This window comes from Uranotaenia lowii, chromosome 3 (genome assembly GCF_029784155.1).
Source record: "Uranotaenia lowii strain MFRU-FL chromosome 3, ASM2978415v1, whole genome shotgun sequence".
Classification (NCBI taxonomy): domain Eukaryota; kingdom Metazoa; phylum Arthropoda; class Insecta; order Diptera; family Culicidae; genus Uranotaenia; species Uranotaenia lowii.
Genome location: NC_073693.1, coordinates 130,861,162 through 130,883,423, shown reverse-complemented (window position 1 = coordinate 130,883,423; position 22,262 = coordinate 130,861,162). Strand labels below are relative to the sequence as shown.

Genomic DNA, 22,262 nt, shown 5'->3' with positions numbered 1-22,262 from the left:
TTTTTTTTTCAACAATCCAATAATGAAGTGCTATGAGATCTCTTCCAAGTTGAAATTTTCTGCAACAGCAAATGGAAAGCCAAATTGAGTAAGTGAACGGGTATGATTTTTTTTTAAGTGAGTTTTATTCGTTCTGTGCCACTAACGATAATTTTTAATTTTAGATTCGTGTTGGGTAAAATAAAAAAAAAAAAACAAAGTTCTTCAGAAGTCAGAAGTCGCATAGTTTTCAGTTTTTCTCATTTGAGTGCTTCTCGTACAAAAAGCTTCTCCCGGTACCAACCAGTGGAGACCTTGCTTTAGGCCGCTCCGCTTTTCTGTTGCCGCTGCTCCTCCATGAAGAAAATTCAGGAAAATGAGGGAGCCAAGCAATGTAAATGAGAAAATATGATACGGTGTAAATACATACTATCTTGAACAATTTGAAAGCAAAATTTGAATGATAATTTGATTTGTTGGTTGCTTTGGCTCAAAAACTTAGCTATGGATTATTAATGTTCCAATACCATAGAATTTGTGGAAAACTGGTGCAAAAACATATTTTGATTTAGTAAAGTATTCTCTTAATATCATTTACCTTAGCATCATGTCCCTGGACTTTTCCATTCCAATGTTCTTTTCCTTACATCGTTTTTTTTTCCAATCGCCAACGGAGACAGTAAAACAAACCTTTCTTTTATTTTTTTGTAAATAACTTATACGTTTGCATTGAAGTTCTTTAGAAGTTCATCATGGAACCAAAACGTTCGTAACAAGTTCTGCATGCAACCAAAAAGTTCGTAAGAAGTTGTTCATGGAACCAAAAAATTCGTAAAAAGTTCGTAACGAAGCACGATAGTTCAAATTGAACCCTGGATTTTTAAAGGTACTTGGAACGCACAAAAACGTTCTATACTTTTTCTATACTTTTATTATATACTTTTTTAGACTTTTAATGTTCGTTCAGAAGTGCTATTCAAGCACTTATATTCATTTCTCTCGAGGACCTTTCATTCAGCCAAATGTGAACTTCTGATGCACAAGATTAAGTATCTATGCGACTTTTGGTTACTTGGGATTGGGAATCGACTAAAGTCTGTTTCACATAGAATCGGATAAAATAGATCATTTCTACGCAAAGAAATAACGTACAACAAAAGTTAAAATGTCATTTTGTAGGGTTTTTATTGCACTACGAAAAAATACACAAAAATCATTCGTCAGCTTTTTGGATGAATTTTCGAACTTTTTTGTGATACCACGCATCATTTTCTGCACAGTACTGCTGGTAACCTCATTAGCCATCTTGTTCCACCACTTTTCCATTTGAGCGGGTTTTTTCATGGTTCTGCCACATTTCTTCAGTTTGCCTTTAACTATTTCCCAATATTTCTCGATGGGACGAGAATCCGGACAGTTTGGTGGATTGATACTTTTTTCAACAAAATCGATCTTGTTCTCCTTATAGCACTTAATGACATCCCGGCTGTAGCCAACAAACATATATTTGATGTGTTTTACGTGTTTCCATACAAAAATTGTTTTTCAACTGCCTTCTACGTTCGATTTGCGAAGCATCTGCGTAGCCTGGAAATCAAATTTCCCATTTTTTTTTTTGTATGGAAAGACGTAAAACACATCAAATAAATGCTTGTTGTGTTCAAATATAAGCGCGTGGAGACAAATGAAAACAATACCAATTTGTTGCACTTAGTTTAAGCTTCAATGTGGTTCATTAGTTTTAAAAATTCACTTGCACGTTTTTGCAATAATCGCTCGTGAAGTTGAGTAAAAATAAAACTTAAAGCAATTATTTGGCTAGGAAACGACGTAGAATTTTAAAATCCGTGCAAAACGTGTGATTTGAATGCCCCAACAATATTTAGAACATCTTATTCATGTAAATCTTCATCTAACTATAGTTAAGTTTCAAAAACTAACTTTTCAATAACTTTCAAAATAAAACCTTTATAACTCTGCTCTGAAAAGAGATAAAGTTTTGATGTATTCAACAAAGTGTCGTATTTTCAACTTTGTAGTATAAAGTAAAGCTCTATCTATTGAAATGAAAAAGTTAGAATTTTAAATTTTTTTATAGTGGACTTTGACTAAATTCTAATGCTTTCAAGTTATGAAGCATGTTTAAAGAAGCAAATGTTTTGAAGACACTTAAGAGATAAGATAAAAGACAGAGGCGCTACGAAAAAATTTAGCCTTTTTGGACCACAGTGCGTTGTGGGACCGAATGAATGGCAAAACCCTCTTCTGGAGACATTCTTCTTTGTAAACGTTTCCATTCATTGTGTCCCCAGTGATGAAAATCTTAGTCTTCTTCCCACGAGCAAATTTATGCGCGAAAACAAACTTGAATCTACCCGCAACATTCCCTTTACTCTTCGCAAGGTAAAATTTGTTAACGGGTATTTGTCCAAAATCTGTTTTGACGTAAGTTTCGTCGTCCATCAAAATACATCCGTTGTACTTAGTTAACACATTCTCGTACTACTTCCTTGCCCTGGTTTTGGCAACCAGGTTTTATTTTAGCGTCCTGTTGGGGTGTTTGCGGAGATTCGAGGAGATTTGTTTTGCTCGATCCACCGTAAGGGTCTTCTGGTAACGTTGCAGCGCCGAATTTACAGTCGATTTTTGATATTTCAGGAATTTCGCGATCTTTACCCCTGACCACGTTCGGTTTCTCTACGTGAGTGAGCAGAATTTTCTCTCGCCTTTCGCGTTCCATCGTCGATAACTTTTGACTGACTGCTCTTGATGAAATTTTCTCCACTAAGTAAACAAACCATCCGGATCAAAACACTGTCAATAGATTCGCGACGTGACAACTAGGGGCGCTGCAGTAAATGAAAAGATGCGACCAGATTCTATGCGAAACAGACTTCAGTATCTCAAGAGCATGTTCTATGCTTCGTTTTAATGTAACCAAACTTTCAGAATTCTATAAGATTGTGGCATCATCAGCATAAGGCTACAATTTGCGTACTATAGGAATCGTGAAAATGTTACACGGAAAATAATAAAAAGGTAAAATTTGCCGAGACAGCAAAGGTGAATGCTCACAAAAGCCAAAAAGGTAACTTCTACCTATTCGAGGCGAAACTCACCTCACAGAAAGGTAAAATATACCTGAAACGAAGAATGAAAAAAGGTACAATTCACCGAGAAAAAATGTGAATCCGAAAAAGGTAATTTTTACCTCGTAGCGAGGTGAAGTTCACCTGAATTGAGCTGAATCAAAAAGTATAATCCACCTAGAAAGAAAGGTAAATCCAAATAAGGTAAAACTTACCTCGTAGCGAGGTGAAGTTGACCTTGATTGAGCTAAACAAAACGGTACAAATCATCTCGAAAAAAAGTAACTATTTGACGAATCCGTTTATTGAGGTTAAGCTGTTTTGCCGTTTAGGAACAAGTTCTGCTTTGGCACAATATGTGAAAATCGGAACAAAATGGTAAGTGTTTTCTTAGATTTCATTTAGTTGTGCTGGTTCTCTTCATAATACTTTGCTTTTGTTTCAGATCGGCCCACAGAGCTTCGTGTTGTATTCCCGTCAGCCTTCAGATATTATTCCGGACAAGCCGGACCTGACAAGCTTGGCGAACAAAGGACTTGCCTCAACAATTTTTAAAGAACACGGTGATATATTTCAAAAATAAATATTAGGTAACTCCTTATTTATTTCAAATAAATACCAATTTTTTCATGAATTGTGTTTTTTTAAATTAATTATTATTGAAGAAACCAATCAAACAAACAAGCATTTACCTTTTATATCAGTGAATGGGAAAACGGTATTATTTACTATTTTGCTAGGTGAATGAGAAAATGGTAAAATCTACCTTTTTGCTAGGTGAATTGAAAAAAGGTAAAATTTACCTTTTTGCTAGGTGAAAGGTAAAATTTACCTCGAAAGAGGGGTGGAAAAAATTCACCTCGCAATAAGGTAAATTTTACCTTTTTTTTATTTTCCGTGTATGTATGTATGTGTATGTAGATAATCCACCATGGGTGCACGGATTCACCGCAGTTTCGCCAATGTATGCGCTAGATTGCATTCTTTATATTATTTGTTCGGCCAATATGCAATGCAAATCACCACATACCCGACACCATGGCTTCGTGTAAACTGTCATGTAATGACTGTGATTCGTGTAGGTGTATGTATTATTTGTAGAACGAGCAAACAGTTTCGCAACCGTATAAAATTCATAACATTCTAAGTGTTATGAATCTTCGACAGATATTCCGCATCCGTGTATATACCTGCCCAGCTGGCAACTGATTGAACGTTCAAAAATAATATATTTAATGAATCAAATAGTTGTATAACTAAATAATCTTACCTCCTTACCAATCTTACCTCGAGACACTCGAAGTTTACCTGAGCTGTGACCGACTGTATGTAACATCGTTTCCATCTTATTTAAAATAAACAAATTTTCAAAACTGTTTCAAATCATCACCCAACTATGCAATACGTCCTAAACCTCGTTGCAGTACATCCTGCATTGTCTTACCTAAATTAATTTTTAACATTTTAACTTTCTTTTATGCACTGTAGAAGCTTTTTATGCAAATGAAATTTTCTTCCAAAATTCAATAGGATGTTTTAAACTTTTCTCAAAGTTATTCATAACACTCATCGCTCAAAATCACCTCGTAAGTAACCTTTTTTTAAGCTTCCTCTTTTTGTTCTCGATCCACCTTTTTACGTTCATCACCTGGTTTTCTTCTTCTCCCCTTCTTCTTTTTCTTCCCTCTATACAGAAAAACTTCTTATCTTCCGCTTTCCATTGTAGCTACCCCTTCCAACCCGCGCCGTATGCATTAAGATCGACCATAACCTGGCTGCCACTACTCCATTTGATTCACTATTTTAATAATAAGCGCTTTTAGTCAGTACTCTCAACCAAAATCCAAAATCTACCCAGAGTATCTGGTTCATAACCAGTCTTCAGGAATTATCCTTTCTTCTCCAAGGCCAAATTATTGAAATAAAAACAACTGTAATTCCTGCTCTTTGAACTTTTTTCTTTGAAGAAAAAACAACTCAACAATTTCAATCACCACGTCGTTATCAACCCAGAGAAAAGCTATCACCTACCATCTAGCTTCCCCTTTCCCCGTTCTCATTCTTCATTTTCTTCAAAGTAATCGTATTTTCTAAGTCTGTACACACTTTATGCTATAGGAATCGTGAAAATGTTATGGATGCAAATGATAAACACGAATGGACCCAAAATGGATCCTTAAGGAATTCCGTTTTTGACTGTCTGTAGGGAGGATAATCTAAAGAGCTGAGCATCATCAGAAAAACCAATATGAGCTTTTTGACCAGTAATCTACGGGGAACAGAATCAAAAGCTTTTTTTACATCTTGAAACAGTGTTGTCTTATCCACTTGAGATTCCATCTACTAAGTTAATGGCAGCAGATTAGGTTTCAGACTACGGTATGAAAACATAATGATTGTGTTTAGTAATACACCCATAGAAGAGGTTGCAAAAATCCAATGCCTTTTTAGCAAATCTCTGTGCCGATAATGCTCTGAAATGTGCACTGTGCCGAAGACGGTATGTTTGAAAAACCGTAACTGGCATAAGGACTCGGCTCCCAACCAAAATGATGACCACTACATTCAAGCGAAACAAGAAAAACATTTTATGGGATTTCCTTCCTATTGGATAATTCATCCCAGAAACAAGAAAATAAAAATTAAAACTACAGCGCTGTAGTGAGAGTCGAATTCATATCACTAATTGTATCGTCTTGCCAGTCTGACATTCTAACCAGTGTACTATTCGAGCTTCATGCAGGACGAGGTATATTTGTCATAGGCTTTCTGTTACCGATCAATCACAAAAAACGTACAACGGCGGCTTCCCGGCGTTTGGCCTCCTTTCAATGCATTCCTTTGTCTTAAGATGGAAACGGGAAAGGGAACGGGAGTGAAGGAACGGGAAACCCATTGAATGAGAACTGTGCTTTGCTTACTGCCTGCTATTACATACACACGCTACATATACACAGCTGCTAAAGCCGGGCAGCTTGGCCGGTGTTGTTTGCCGGTGAATTGAAGGAATGTTTTTGTTGTTGCTTTTGCTACATACACACGCACAGTGCTCGGTTCGCTGGCTGCCTGGTGTTGGCCGGTATTTATTTCCATCCTTCTTAGGCTTGTGATGCGATGGGGAGGGACGCGAAAACGTTTTTATTTTGTTTCATTCAGACATACGCAATTCGGTTGCGCTGGGAGGTTAATGCCGGTGGGCGCAAATAGAATCAGTGCCGGTCGCGTTATCTTCTTGTACCAATGATGCTATGAAATTGACTACACGCCATTGGCACAGAGGCTGAATTTTGGGTGTATGATTTAAAATATAAAAATCTTGTATTTGTTAGAAAAAAAATCATAACAATTAAAAACCACAAGACTTGGCTATATGGAACGATAGGTCCGAGTTTAAAGAGAGAAATACAAACAAACTAAAGGTACATTAAATATGTTTTGCTAACATCGACCATCTGGATTGAATTAAATCGACCATTTAATTAAAACTCTTGAAATCAAGTTTAAAGACCCGAGAGAAAGTTTCAGGTTGATAATTACTGATCAAAACTAGAACACCAGTCACCCCAATTGAAGGCAAGAGGCCATAAAACTTAATAATGCATGATAATTCGATTTGTCCCGGATGATGACAAACACAACCGATCAATAAGCTCTGTCGGTCCAAAACGGTGACCAACTGCACATTATCATACTGTTGAAATTTCCTATGATTTAGAAAAGATTTTTTTTTATTGCCACAAGTAAATAAAGAAAAAAAATTAAAACACTAAATTTTTTTAAAATTTTATTTGAGGAAAATATTTTCTTGTTCTTTATAAAACCCTCGAAGCACTAGTAACTTTAATCGAAACCTTGACCTAAAGTGGAAGACCAAATCGAGACCGATAGCCCTTCCAGCCCATTTTCCAATAAAAGCCCTTTGCACGATTAAATGTCCGCTCCCCGAAATCTCATGAATAGTTAAAACCATGTTGTTACCTTTCCGTAGGGGAGCGCGTTTGACCCAAAACCATATTCCAATAACGAATTTCCATTAACTTAACCCAGCGGGCGCAATCAGGAACACGAAGTCCAGCCAGCAGTTTCCCATAAAAGAGATAGGTTCCTTACCTTTTCCCTTCAGGCAGCTTCCGTCCGGTGTCTTATTAAATTAAATCGAGAAGACCAAATACATCGGAACGGAACAGATTTTCCAACTTTGGGCTATTAGTTAGTGAGTTTGTTGCTGGCAGTTCCATTCCCTTCAGGTTGCCTCGAGAAAGATTCCTCCTACATCCTCAACCCCCTCGTAAGGGAAAATATGTATGTAATTCAACAATTTTCGGTTTGACTGTCTCCTCCTCGTCGACTTCGTCGAGTTGTCTTGTTGATCGGGGTTAAGTTGTTAATTAATTTTGCAGTGATTTTAAATTCCATTTGGTCCTTTCGCTATGGCTTCCTCATTGGGGGGAAGGGACATGCTTTCTTACCAGATTGCCAGAACGGTTGCCAGAATGGTTTTTTGTTTGTTGTTTTTTACATCTTCAAAAGAATGAAACTAGAACGGTATTTAGTTTTTTTTTCTAGCAAACTTACATTTAGCGAATGAGGATACAAAATCAGAAGGCTGCAGACAAAAAAAATCGGAAGCACACCTTGGGCACAAAATCACAATGATAACATGTCTTCATGATGGGTAAAAAACATTTACATTTGAATTTAAAAACAAATAGTACCTACATGAATAAATCTCTGCTTACAGTGTTCACCGATGGTATCAATTTAAAATAAAGTTCATCAACAAATTAAGATTTGTCAATCTGGGATCGACTCTTGAAAAATATATTTTTACATATTCAGATATTTGACTTTGGCTTCTAAAAAAATTATGTTATGTGTTATGATAATGTGCAACACGAGACCCCATAGTGGTCATATCACCTCTTATTCACAACTCCTATCTCTACCTCCCCGTGGTGCCGGCTGGGATGCGAGTAACCTAAGCGGAAATCGGGTACCCAACCCCGGTGGATGCTTTGGTCACATGCAGACTGAGAAGGTGGCCGCACGCGTCTGTTCCCCAGGTCAGGGGCGGCGTGCAACAACAACCGAGCGTCTGTTCTCCAGGTCAGGGGCGGCTCAAACAGCGTCTGTCTCGCAGCGAGCGGCTGAATTTATGAAATGCGGCTCCCGCCAGCTAAGTCCAAGATGGCAGCCCCATCGCGGGATAGGGACTTTAGGCTAACAACCTACTGCTCCCGATTCAGAAATTGTTACGGAATCCGAAGGAAATGACCGACCTGGAACTTTGGCGACGACTTTTAGCATGAAAACACGGACACGAATTCGAACTTGGAACGTTTTAACCCTTGTCCAACAAGGCAAACTGGAACAACTGGCTAGAGAGGCTAACCGCCTCAAACTTGAAATTCTGGGACTGAGCGAAGTCCGTTGGCCTAACACTGGAGAACACAAGACACAATCCGGGCAAGTCCTGCTTTACTCTGGCATACGAGGAGAACATGCTACTCGGGAACGAGGAGTTGGTTTCCTGTTAAGCCCGCAGGCCTACGCGGCCCTCATTAGATGGGAACCGATAAACGAAAGAATAATCGTAGCCAGATTTAGAACACGGGTTAGAAACCTTACAATGGTCCAGTGTTATGCGCCAACTGACGTTGCCGACTTGCAGAAGAAAGAGCAGTTTTACAGTCAACTGAACAGCGTGGTAGAGAAAATTCCGAAGGGTGACATTCAAATCCATTTGGGCGACTTCAACGCAAAGATTGGCTCCGACAATCAGGACCTTGAGCGCATCATGGGGCGCCATGGTCTAGGACAGATGAGCGAGAACGGAGAGCTGTTTCTAGAATTGTGTGGCAACAACAACATGGTGATCGGTGGATCGCTCTTCCCCCATCGACCAGCACATAAGGTCACTTGGGTATCCCGAGATGGCCGAACAGAAAATCAAATTGACCACATCTGCATTAGCCGAAAATGGAGAAGGAGCCTTCTTGATGTCCGCAACAAGCGAAGCGCAGACATTGCATCTGACCATCACCTCGTCCTTGGCGAGATACGACTGAGAGTTGCACGTGTCCAACGGCGCGAGGAGAAAGTCGAGTGTCGATACGACGTCCGCCGGTTGGAGAATCCAGAGGTGAAAAGGGCTTACGTTGAACAGCTAGAATCCCGAGCCTCGGAGCTGCCGACAGACGGAACAGTCGAAGAACAGTGGTGTGGAATCAAGAATGCCTTTATCACGACGAGCCATGGTACTCTCGGTAAAGTTTGTGGAAGAAGGAGTGAATGGATGTCGGATGAAACTTGGAGGATGGTCGATGATCGGAGAAAGGCGAAAGTCGGAATTGAGCAGGCATGTACCGGGTCAGCCAAAGCAGCCGCCCGCTTACGATATGCGGAGCTGGAAAAGGCAGTTAAACGAGCTTGTAGACGAGACAAGAGAGCCTGGACAAACTCCCTAGCCGAAGAGGGAGAAAGAGCCGCCGCCAATGGAGATATCCGATTACTTTATGACATTTCTCGCCGCCTCAGTGGTGCAAGGACTAATGCAAGAATGCCGCTAAAAGACCGAGCAGGTCAGTTATTGACCGATCGAACAGATCAGCTCAAACGATGGACTGAGCACTTCGAACAACTCTTCCGAGTCACGAATAGCGATGGCCAACAGAATCTGCAGCTCGAAGCGCCAACAGTAAGTCGCATAAATGGCGTCAACTCGGAAGCGCCTTCGCTGGCTGAAATAGAAGCGGCAATCAAAAACATGAAATCCAACAAAGCACCTGGGATCGATTGCATCCCTGCTGACATGCTGAAAGCCGACCCTGCCCTATCAGCACAAATGTTGCACCGTCTTTTCGCTGACATCTGGGATACTGCAACATTCCCGGCCGACTGGATGCAGGGTATCCTCGTAAAGGTCCCGAAGAAAGGAGACCTGACAGAGTGCGGTAACTGGCGAGGCATAACGTTGATCTGTACAACCCTCAAAGTACTCTGCAAAGTGATTCTGAACAGGATCCAGGAGAAAATCGACACTACACTCCGACGGCAACAAGCTGGATTCCGATCCGGACGATCATGTGTGGACCACATCACAACGCTACGAATCATACTGGAACAAATCAACGAATTCCAGGACTCTCTTCTGCTGGTGTTCGTTGATTTCGAAAAAGCATTCGACCGACTTAACCATGAAAACATCTGGGCGGCTCTAAGGCGACGAGGGGTCCCAGAGAGACTAGTCCATCTCATCGAAGCACAGTATGAGGCATTTTCGTGCAAGGTCTTGCACGACGGTGTCTTGTCCGATCCAATCCCGGTAACTGCTGGAGTGAGACAAGGATGTATTCTATCACCGTTACTTTTTCTAATCGTAATGGATGAGATTCTGATTGGATCGATTGACTGTGCACCGAACCGAGGATTGCCGTGGAATCCTTCAACAATGGAGCAACTGAACGACCTTGACCTGGCTGACGATATTGTTTTGCTCGCCCAAACACAACCAGATATGCAGAGCAGACTCGACGACCTCACCGAAAGTTCCAAGGCAGCAGGTCTCAAAGTCAATGTCGGAAAGACCAAGTCGATGGAGATCAACACAGAAAATCCCTCCAATTTCATGGTAGCTGGGCAACAAGTTGAGAAAGTGGAGTGCTTCCAGTATCTTGGTAGCCAGATAATGCCTGATGGTGGTACCAGAAAAGACATCGAAACCCGGATCAGAAAGGCCCGATTTGCGTTTGCGAGTCTCCGAAACATCTGGCGGTCACGCCAGATCTCTCTACGAACGAAAATCCGAATCTTCAACTCAAACGTCAAATCCGTATTGCTATACGGGTGCGAAACTTGGTGCACATATGCGGTAACGACGCGAAAACTGCAAGTATTTGTAAACCGCTGCCTGCGGAATATCATCCGCGCTTGGTGGCCTGGCAACTGGATCTCGAATGAGGAACTACATCGCCGGTGTCATCAAAAGGCGCTAGAAATCGAGATTCGGGAACGTAAGTGGAGATGGATTGGGCACACGCTGCGAAGAGATGAAAACGAGATTTGCAGAGAGGCGCTAGATTGGAATCCAGAAGGTCATCGAAGAAGAGGCAGACCCAGAAACTCGTGGCGGCGAAGCCTAGCCGCTGAAATCCGAACTGTCGACGAGAATCTTGACTGGGACCAAGTGAAGACGCTGGCTCCGGATCGTCAACAGTGGAGGTCTTTTACCACGGCCCTATGCACCGGAGGATCGGCGCGGGATCATTAAGTAAGTAAGTAAGTTAATCCTACCCCTTATGCATCAAAAGTTTCAAGGATGATGGGACATCAAATTGGCGAAGTTAGAAAAATTATTGGCTTCTTCAGTTATTTTCTATTTTTTAAAAACATGCGATTTTCATCCTTCTTAAAAAATGGGGTAACTTGCAACAAACTTTGTTTTTAATGGAAAATCTTATGAACACGTACGAAAATTTATAGCTTTTATATATTTGCGATGCCTTAAAGACCGGTACGTATGAAAACACCAGTTGCAGTAATTTTTTGGTCTGTAAAAACTTATTTTCACATTTTTTTTCTGAAAATAAGGATGTTGCATACCTTTAGGGGTTAAATAAGACCACGAAAAATTCTATAAGCTGAAATCATAAAAATAAATGTTTGGATGAATAAAATTTCAATGTTTACAAACGCGTGATGCAAAACATTCATATTCTAGCACATGGAAACGAGATTTACAAGGTGTTTCTTTGATTTGCATTTTGTTGCATTTTTCCCCAGACACCTAACTAAATTATAAAAATATTTATTTAAAAATTTGAGTGATTGTTCGAAAAATATTTTTACACCAACAGTGTTGGTGGAGCATGAGGAAACCTGTAAAAAGTTTGTAGGTAATATTATCAAGCTAATCCGTCATTCTGGGTAAAGTTTTTAACGGCATCGATAAATGTTAAATTTTGTACATTTATTGCTCGTTTTTTTTCAAATTTTATAAAAAAAATAGAAAACTTCAAAAAAATGGCATAAGATGCGAGAAGTTGTGTCATCATCATTTTGTAATCATTTACAGATAACTTTATTTCAATACATTAAATTAAAAATTGATTCAGTGTGGTGTTATATAAATATGGCATCTAACCCCGCTGTTTCATGATGCCCCGTTTGGCGGTAACAACTTTCTTATTTCGTGTCAATTTTTATGCTCTATTTCTAACAAAAGGTATCTTCCTCTTGCCTCTTGTATCAGAGGTCGATACTCAAGCTCTGCTTGTTCAGATGGATCAATCTTTAGAACCCTGTATGAATAGTTCTTAGGGGTTGATCTTTCCCTGAAGATCCGACAATCGTACAACAAATTTTCAATATTTTTTTTTTTAATCCTTATAAGTTTTCTTTTTGAAATTAAAAATTCCATCATCATATACATCCAGATTGATCCATCATAGTATGTTTTTTATTTTCAATTGCAAGTAAACTCTACCTTAAAATCATATTGAAGAATGAAGAAAAATTATGTTACCACCACCGATTACCAAGCTGTTATTGAAGGAAAGATAGTTTTGTTCTGTGAACATAAGGACTGATTTGAAGGAAAAAAACCTAAATCATATTTAAAACAGTTGAATGCAAATATATGAAGCAAAAATTCCTTAAATTCCATCTTAATGAACGTTTCGGTTGATTTTTTAAAAGTTTTTGAATGTATATCAGACACGGATTTGTAAAGTAAAAACAACTGTTTTTTGCTTCAACGTTTCGGCATTGGATCTTCTCCAGGGGCTAAGATTTATTAATAATTAAGTTAAAATCGATAAAAAAAAATGTGTTATACTTAGCTTTAAACTGTAGGTTTCTTGTGCAGCGTGCAGCGTTATTTGACCTTATTTGCCCAATATTGAACATTTTTCTTCATTTTTTACACCAACATAAAATTTCATTTCATTGAAATTCCATAGAATGAACTAAAAGGTATTGGATTCTTATTTTTTTTTAAAGTGCCTTTACACAGGTTAAAGATAAAAGGTGGCGATCTGTTATGCCCTTTTTACCCCGAAAAAGATGTGATTTTATACAATAATTGCTTTGGGACTCACTTAGAAGTCTATCGACTTTTACATGATGGATATCAATTTAAAGCTTAAAATGGTCTCAATCATTTTAAGAATTGATCTTTTCAAAAGGCTAATTTATTTAAATAACTTTTTCATGAAAGTGGGATTATTTGTATTGCCCGGTAGCCTCTGTAGTGTTTCATCAATCTTCAAAAAACAATCACATCACATTGAAATGATTGTATCCCAAAAGCCCGCAAACATTTACCTAGAATGATTTTTCCCCAGAATGACAAATACCCGAAATCAAACCCCAGAATAAACCATTTCACAGATTTCATTTTACCAGAATGCACCATTTACCAGAAATTTTTTTTTCTCAGAATGGACCATATTCCAAATGTTTTCCCCAGAATGCACCATTTCCCAGAATGGAAAAATTTCCTAGCATGCCCGAAACCTGGATATTTTCCCTGTTGTTGAGGTTTCCCCTCTAATTTAGTCTTATTTACTGACTCACAATTGTTTGAAAATTTTCAACTCAATTTACTTTCGAACCAGTTACTAGTGGGCCTTTCAAAAATCATTTCAGTAGCCGACGCTGCGCGTTTGAACATGGAAAAAAGTATGTTCTTCACGCAGTCGCGTAGCGGATGGGACTAAGGCAGTGGTCGGCAACCTTTTTAGTCGGAAGAGCCAAAACCCTCAAATTTTTAAAATTTCAGAGTTTGAAAGAGCCACATCAAAGATTTATTGTATTTGTTTTTAATATAAAAAAATCAAAACATATGCTCAATGAACATTAGGTTTTTAAAATAACTTTAAACCCATTAGTGTTTTTATCCAACTCTTGAGTTCTTCTTTTTAATCTGTTTCTGATTACTATTAAGTACATGGATTTTCTCCGGAATTGTAATCTTTTCTTATATGATTTGATTGTAAAGAAATTAAAGTTTTTAATCCATATTAAGCTTAAATGAATACTTTGCATGATGTAAAAATGAAAAATTTTAACATATTTCCGAAAGCAGATTATTTATTATTTCTTTAGCAAAGAAAAGCTGTGAAAATAACAAAGTAAAGAGAAATAAGTATTCTTCAAATTATCGTGCTTTTTTAAAGCATTCCTCAGATAAAGCTAATCCTTTCCGAAGTTCAGAAATGTGAAGTAAAATACAACTAAATTTATTGTAGTCGAAAATTTAAATCTTCAAAAATTATGCTGTTGACAACTATTTAGTAGAATTTTCAAAATTCATGGCATCAAGCGAACGTGTCTTGAGAATTTTATGCATATGAAAAATTCAAAAATCTCATTTTATGTCACATGGGATTCTTCAGCATTGTGCGTCCAATTGAATAAAAAATGAAATTCAATACATTGTTTATTATTCATCAATGCTAGCTAAAGCTGCTGCTGCTTGATCAGTATAAATATCTGTAATAATATGATTTTGTAGCCTTCATAGAAAATTCTTGACAAATAATAAAGAAACAGTACATTTTAACTGGCAAAACTTGTTCAAGGACACTTTTAAGGTTTCATAAAAATTACAAATAAGGTTTAATAAGGTTTAATAAGGTTTAATAAAAATAAATCAACTTTAATAAACTCTCAATCGAAAAGGAAAAAAATATGTCCGCTGTCCGCATTGGTGCGCTTTTGGTAAATATTGGTTGCACGCATCACACTAGAAATTTAAAATGTGTTCAAAGACTCAAAGATTTACATGTTTTTATTGAGAAGGCTTCCAGAATTTTTCTGAACTTATCCAAGCCGGCAAATCCAGGCATTTGGTTTCTTAATTTTAAACTCAAAACCGTTTATTACCATAAACGGGAAAATCCAGCCAAAATCTAGATATGTTCCATGAAAAGGCAAGAGAAAAGCTGAATAATAAACACACGAAAAATGATTTTTTCTAAGGCACATTAGCGAAAAATTACATGCGAATATATTTCGCTAAAACAAGCTGAAAGTTTGGAATTTTGCAAAAATTGTGAATATCTAATCCTTAAAAAACTGGATCTTTTTCCTCGATATCGCGGCTACTCGAACGGAGCTGGCATTTTCCCATTTTTCTTTGAAAATTTGGGTTAGCCACTGGTAAACCGGACAATCTGGAATGTTAACGAGATATTCAATACATTAAAATTTGAATAATCAGGTACATTCAAATTATCGTTTCAATAAAAATTAATATGATGATGGATAAATATGATAGAATTGAGGTGGTGTTTGCAATATTTTTTCATGTTTTTACGAGATGAACAAGATTTCAGAAATTTCAGCTGATTTATTTTCATAGAAGGCAAAAAAGTTATTGCGGGTGCTAAAAATGTAAAATTTTATGAGGGTTAAGTTGTTTTAACAGAGGCTGTCTAAGAACTACTTTTTTTTGAAAATGATAAACTTTGAAGTTCCTGTATTTGTGTTCGATTGATTGATTGTATTATGATGTTTATTTTTACATAAGTTTTGAAAAAAAAAATTTGATTTAAGTTTTGCTATTTTAAAACAACAGTTTTTCTTTGCATTTACGGTTAATGATAAATTATATCTTGATTTATATGCTGATGCTTTAATAACACTAAGAAACTAAAAATTGTATAATTTTGCTACAAAAATAGTGCTATTTTGCCATTTTGTCCATTTTAATATTCTCTTCTGAATCTGAGAAAATCCGTGTGCTAGATCGCAATAGACCTTAGCACGATTTTTAAAATATTTGATTCAAAAATTAATATATTATTTGCGCAGTGAACTAAAGAGCCGCAGCTTTACATCAAAAGAGCCAGGCTCGCGAGCCGCAGGTTGCCGACCTTTAGGCTACTTTTTTACTAGAAATTTTGATTTAAAGAAATCACTTATATTATTACAAATGTTATGCTGATATGAAATATTCTTCAAGAAACCAATTTCAGCCTCAGTAAAAAAAAAATCCTTGTTCTTCAATGCTTAATATCGCATTTGTAAAAAGGTTTTGATAAATTATAGAGGCCAAAAAATTCTACTTTTTCAAGGTGCAATGAATTAAAAAGATAGTTTTGACTTTTTTTAATTTTTGGACAGAATCTAAATATGCAAATTTTTTTATCAACTTTTGTCATAGAAACAACATTTGGAAAAAGGTAAAAATCATTTACGAAAGTTTGGCCTTTTCCTGAAAAAACTTTTAAAAAAAAAACAAACATTTCAAAATAAAACATTTGAATCAATTATCAATTTTCTTCAAGGCTTCAAGTAATTTTGAGTTCTGCTAAAAAAGTTATGAAAGCTTTCTATTTGTGAACCTAATAAAACGAATATAAAAGAAGTTTTAAACCAAATTGAATTCAAGATTTTCTTTAAAGCATAAATCTATACATTTTGCAGATTTCAAGAAATTTGTTAAATGAAACCAAGTTTTTTTTAACTTTCTGCAGTAATGTTACAGATAATTGTACCTAATAATATTTTTTAAATTTATAAAATCTGTTGAAATGTACTTTTGTAAATCATGCATGATGATAATAAAGCGATAATTTTTTAATGAAGTATAATAAACAAAATCAAACAAGATTTTCAAATTGTATATTTGGTAGTTAATTAAGTTAACTCCATCTCACCAAAAATAAATGTGATAGTTCAAATTTGATAAAAGCTTCGAGTTCAGGACGCTTAAAACTAACAAATCAATTATCAAGACCTAAGCATTAAAATGCTTCTTCCTTGAGTTATCAATTAAAGTCCATAGATCCATTTGCATAATGGTAAGACGTGTTTATTGAAAAAAAGGCCTCTCAAATGCTAAAAAGCTTACCTTTTGAAATGGTATTTATTTTGCTTCAAATTTTTAAATGAATTTATCATATTTTGCTCCAATTTTCAAATGAATTTATCGAATTTAATAAAGTTTGTTAATAATTTTCAATTCTGAGTTTTTAGTATTTTCAAAACAAAAACCTTTGTTGATTTTATTTCCAAATCAAACATTCACATTTCAAATCGCGATAATTTTTTTCTGATTCATAACACTACAGTTAATTTTTCAATCTACCCTACAGTTGAAAATGAAGAAGAGAATTGTAAATTAAGACGAATAATAAAAAACAAATATTATCATTTTCTAATAATTAATTATGGATTATTTTTTACCTTGCCTGAAATTTGTTCAAGACATAATTTTTTTTTAAAGCGTGTTTTGTGATTATTTAATTCAAATTTGAAAACTAGACAGCTAAGAAATGATTTAGAAGAAAATTTTTAGTCCATAATAAGAAACATAATTTTGAAAAAATAATCAAAAAATCAATGATTTGAGACATTCATTGTAATTTGTTTTGAAAGTTTTGAAAGTTTTGAAAATTGAATAAATTGAATGTGCGTTTCGGGTCAAATTGTCTCAAACAGCTTTGGAAGGTTAATTATGCCAAAATTCATGTTTTTTGGTATGAATTCTCCACACTTTCCTTTTTCTAAATTGTGGAGAGCTCACGAACTGCCATAAAAATATTTTAAGTATCTTAATAACGTCAAATTCCACATTTGGCTCCATTTGTTTGATTAGTTTTCGGATTATGCCAAATTGAATATGAAAAAAAACTTATCCAAAATTATTCGTACGTTATCAACCTCTTTCATCATTGATTGATAAGTGCTCGAATTATGCTAAATAAAGCGTATGAGAGCTCTTTCTTTCTATTCCCCTTCCTATCCTCCACTACTTCAGCTGATTTAAAAAAAAACGCCAAATTCGTGTCTTTTGATTATCCAATTAAAAATATTCACACCCTAAAATTTAAAAAAAAATATCAAGAGCCTTTTTAAATAAAATAAAACTGTTCTCCATTATCTGCATTTATTGAGTAAGAGGCAAAACGTAGTGCCTTGAGACTCTCCAAAAACAAAACTCTCTATGAGGGGGATCTTACAGGACACCTACAAAACCTGAAGATATTTAAAATTAAATCACTTATTGTAAAGAACGATGACTGGATGGAACCCGTTTTCAATCTAGACATAGGGTAAGTGAGCCTAATTTCGCTATATTATGTAAGATGATTTTAGCTTTCATATTAGTAGGCCGAATCATTAATTCTTAGATATACAATTTTATGGTAACTAAGTTCCAAATTTTTTTCTGAACTCTGTTATGGTTTAAAATAATCATTTCAAGCTTTAATTTACAAAAAATAACATGTTTTAAAAGGTGTGACAATGTTCCTAATTTGGCACTAATTGTTCCTAATGTTAACATAAGGGTGTTCCTAATGTTTACATATGAGGAAAGATGTATCCGCGTACCCAATATTTGTTCCTGATTTTGCATATGGGTCTGTTTTTAATACTTTAATGAGAACAATCTCAAAACTCACCTTTTTATAAATTTTACAACGTTTTTAAAATATGAATAGAGAAATAATGAAATTCATTGTAATGGATATAAATAAGATACAGTCAACCACATCATGCCACAGCATGGTAAGATGCAACATTTGTGTATCACAGCACTTATTTAAATTTTGTTTGAGTATTAGGGTAACGGACTTATTTTGGACCAGAGGACCAATTTTGGACCACATTGTCTAGCTCTCTTAAACTTGATTGATTATAAAACAAATAATCATGAATTTTTTTAGCAAGCATTGTTGAAGCCCAGGCACTTAATTTTTTTTATTATTAGTTGCTTTATAAGAGAGCTAGACATGGTGGTCCAAAATAGGTCCCCTGATCCAAAATAAGTTCGCTACCCTATGTAATAAAATTAACATTTAATGAGAACAAAACGATGATGTCAAAGTTTCTCACGTCGAGAGATAGTTTTTTGAAGTTTTTGATTCTCATAGAAAATTTGAAAAATCGAAATTTTTATATTTTTTGACACCGTTAAAAACTTAATACAGTATGATGGATTGGCTTATCACCTACACACTTTATATTGATTTTATTATCCTATATCTACACTGTTGGTGTATAAATATTTTGGGACAATAATTTAATTTTTTTTAAATAAATATTTTTAAAATTCGGATAGCAGTCTGGGCTAAAATGCATCGACATGCAAATCAATGATTTACAGTTTCCATATGCTGAATTATCGTTTTAAATTTTGTTGTAGTATTTTTATCACTAATTGTATACAGCATCCTCATGCTATCTTTTTAAAAAAAAACTTTGACCGAAAAAATATCAAATTTAATTCGAACAAAATCAAAAATAATTGCAGATCGTGTTTTATGCGTAACACAAATATATCAAAAACTATTACTTTTCACACTTTTTCATTTAATTTTTCATTCAAAACAAAGGTTTTTGTAACTTACCCCTTTTCCTTAGTAGGGTGAAAATCGCATGTTTTGAAAATTTAAAAATAACTGATGAAACCAATTATTTTTCTGACTACGTCAATTTGTTGTCCCATTAACCTCAAAACTTTTGATGTACAAGTGGTATGATTATCTGTGAACATTAGGTTTTTAGAAGCCATTGTAATGGAAAAGTGTTGCATGATGCCCCAGGTGGCTGTATACAACGTATTTTATTTAGATTTTTTTTTTTAAATTTTCCTTTCGATTCTGTTCTCGTTGAGAAGCTCTCAGTAACTTGATAGTTTCCTTTTCTGTTGCGTAGGGTGCGTCCTTTACAACCTGGAGAAAATATTTTTTCAACATTTAAAGCTTTGAGATACACTGAAGCAAAATATAATCATGTTTTATTAACTCAAAACAGCTGATTTTAACAGATCGTTGAAAATTAAGTTAAAACACAATTCAACCAACCAAATTTATTTCAAATACATTCTATGACTTTGATAAAGTTTGGAGAACTTTGACTATGTCCATAATTAGGAACACATTGAAAATAGTGTTCCTAATTGTGGACATAAGCTTTTTTTTAGTTTTTACACGAAAAAAACATGGTTCTAACATACTTATTACTAAAATCATGATTAAAAACCACTCGACGAAAAATTTCAAAAAAATCGGATGACAAAATCAGCTTTAATCTTCCATTTCTAAATAGGTGTTTTTTAAGAAATTTGCTAACAATTCCATTCAATTTGGTCATACTTTCAAACAATTCGAATTTTACGAAAAATCCTGTGAGCTAGAAAACTATTTTGTAAGTAAAATGAAAGTTCACATTATCCGTTACATTATCATTTTTTCAATAATTGTGATTAGTGAAAAATAAGGTCAAAAACAGCCAAAATCGAACGATATGTTAACATTAGGTACACATGTCAAATTAGGAACACTTACCCTACCATACAATGTAACTATCAACGATAGGGACGTGTGGGAGTCAGGTGGACCTGCGGTTCCTTCCAGATCAATAAAATTCTTTACTGATGGGTCTAAAATGGATAATAGAACTGGGGCAGGGGTGTTCGGACCTAGACTCAGGTTCTCAATTCCGATGGGAAACTGGCCAACAGTATTCCAAGCAAAAGTTCAAGCAATTCTTGAATGCACTTTAGCCTGTTTGAAGAGAGGATACAGATACACAAATATCTATATATTCTCTGACAGCCAGGCCGCTCTCCGGGCACTAAGTACGTTCACATGTTACTCCAAGCTAGTATGGGAGTGTATTGTTGCACTAAGAAACCTGGCCATACGGAACAGAGTATTTTTATTCTGGGTTCCAGGCCACTGCGGTATCCTAGGGAACGAAGAAGCAGACCAGCTAGCTAGGGAAGGATCTCAGGGCCTGTTAATTGGACCTGAACCTTTCTGCGGAGGATCAAGGAGTGCCTTGAATGTGGAACTCAAGAACTGGGAAAGCACCACTTTTGTCTCCAATTGGAGAACAGCAGAGGGAGCAGCTCAGGCGAAAAGATTCATTGAACCAAGGGCACGATTCTCCAAAAACATGTTGAACCTAAGTAAGCATGAGTTAAGTATTTACACAGGTCTCTTGACCGGACATTGTCCAACAAAACAACATCTCAAACGGATAAACATTATTCAAAACGATGACTGCCGGTTCTGCGGGCTCGAAAAAGAAACTGCAGAGCATCTTCTATGCAACTGCTGCGCCCTCCTAAATAGGAGAGAGCGTCTACTTGGGGCAAAGTTAATAAGCGCACAAGAAATATGGTTGCATATCAGCCCCAAGAAGGTTATATCATACATCTTTGATATCATACCTGATTGGGATAAAATGCTTAGTCAGCAATCAACTGTCACTTCAACCCAGGGGCGGTCCTAGAGTTGGCTCTTGGGGGGGGTGATTTTCCAAATTTTCAAAAATCAGTCAATATGAAGGAACGTAATATCTGGTGAGAAAACAATCATTTTGAAAAAGCGAAAAGAAGGGTGGTGACGGGGGGGGGGGGGGGGGGGGATGGATGGCTGGTTTGAGGTTTGTCACTTTCAAATGAGTACAATATAAGCTGCACATTTCTCGTCCTCCCCCACTTCTATTTCACTGAAAATAATCAGATGTATGTATTTCGAAAAACATGAAATAAGAGAAAAATAATTAAATCTTTTAACAAACTTTTTCAATATGTATGGCCTAACCAGCAAATCTATAATATTCACTGCAAAAAAGTTAAGAAGAAAATTGTCGTAATTTGTACATCTGCTAGTTTGAAATTGTCACTTTCAAAGATCTTTAAAGAATTTCTTATTATAAATGTCATTTTACAAATGAAAATTATACACATGTTGTTGAGTACTAGGCCAAACAAAAAGTATAGTTTTGAGGTAAGTTTCAGTTAATTATTGCTCTGAATTTCAAATTGATTAACGGTGATAAAATTTTTCATTGGAAAAATTTACTGAGTAGTAACATTAATAAATTTGGAAAATTCGTAATATTATTTTCAATTTGGAAATACAATCATCGTTCAAAGTTCTGGTTATGATTTTTCAAATTCTCAAAATAAAAAATCAACACTCTAAAAATAAATTTAGTTTAAAATAAGATTTTTGAGATCAGATACTGAAGTATGCAGCTTCTAGAACTTAATTTTATAATTGATTTTCTCTTGAATTTCAGATTATAATACAAAATTTTCAATTTCAGTTGTACTGAAACAAATGAAATAGCAACAAATAAGTTATAAAGAATATGAAAAATCATTTTTTTTCTTCGTGTCGGTACCTGTTTATAATTCCAAACTCTTGAAATAATATTGATTTATAA

At 35.7% G+C, this 22,262-nt stretch overlaps 1 protein-coding gene and 1 long non-coding RNA gene across 3 annotated transcripts in view; one reads left to right on the top strand and one right to left on the bottom strand.

Annotated features, from left to right (window-relative positions):
* The window catches only part of LOC129758738 (tyrosine-protein kinase RYK), a 441,697-nt gene that overhangs the window by 264,484 nt on the left and 154,951 nt on the right, over positions 1 to 22,262 (bottom strand). The gene's annotated exons all lie outside the window — the stretch shown is intronic.
* Positions 3,417 to 3,702, top strand: LOC129758741 (uncharacterized). Its single transcript, XR_008740057.1, has 2 exons — positions 3,417 to 3,446; positions 3,514 to 3,702. It is a non-coding gene; the product is annotated as an uncharacterized LOC129758741 (long non-coding RNA).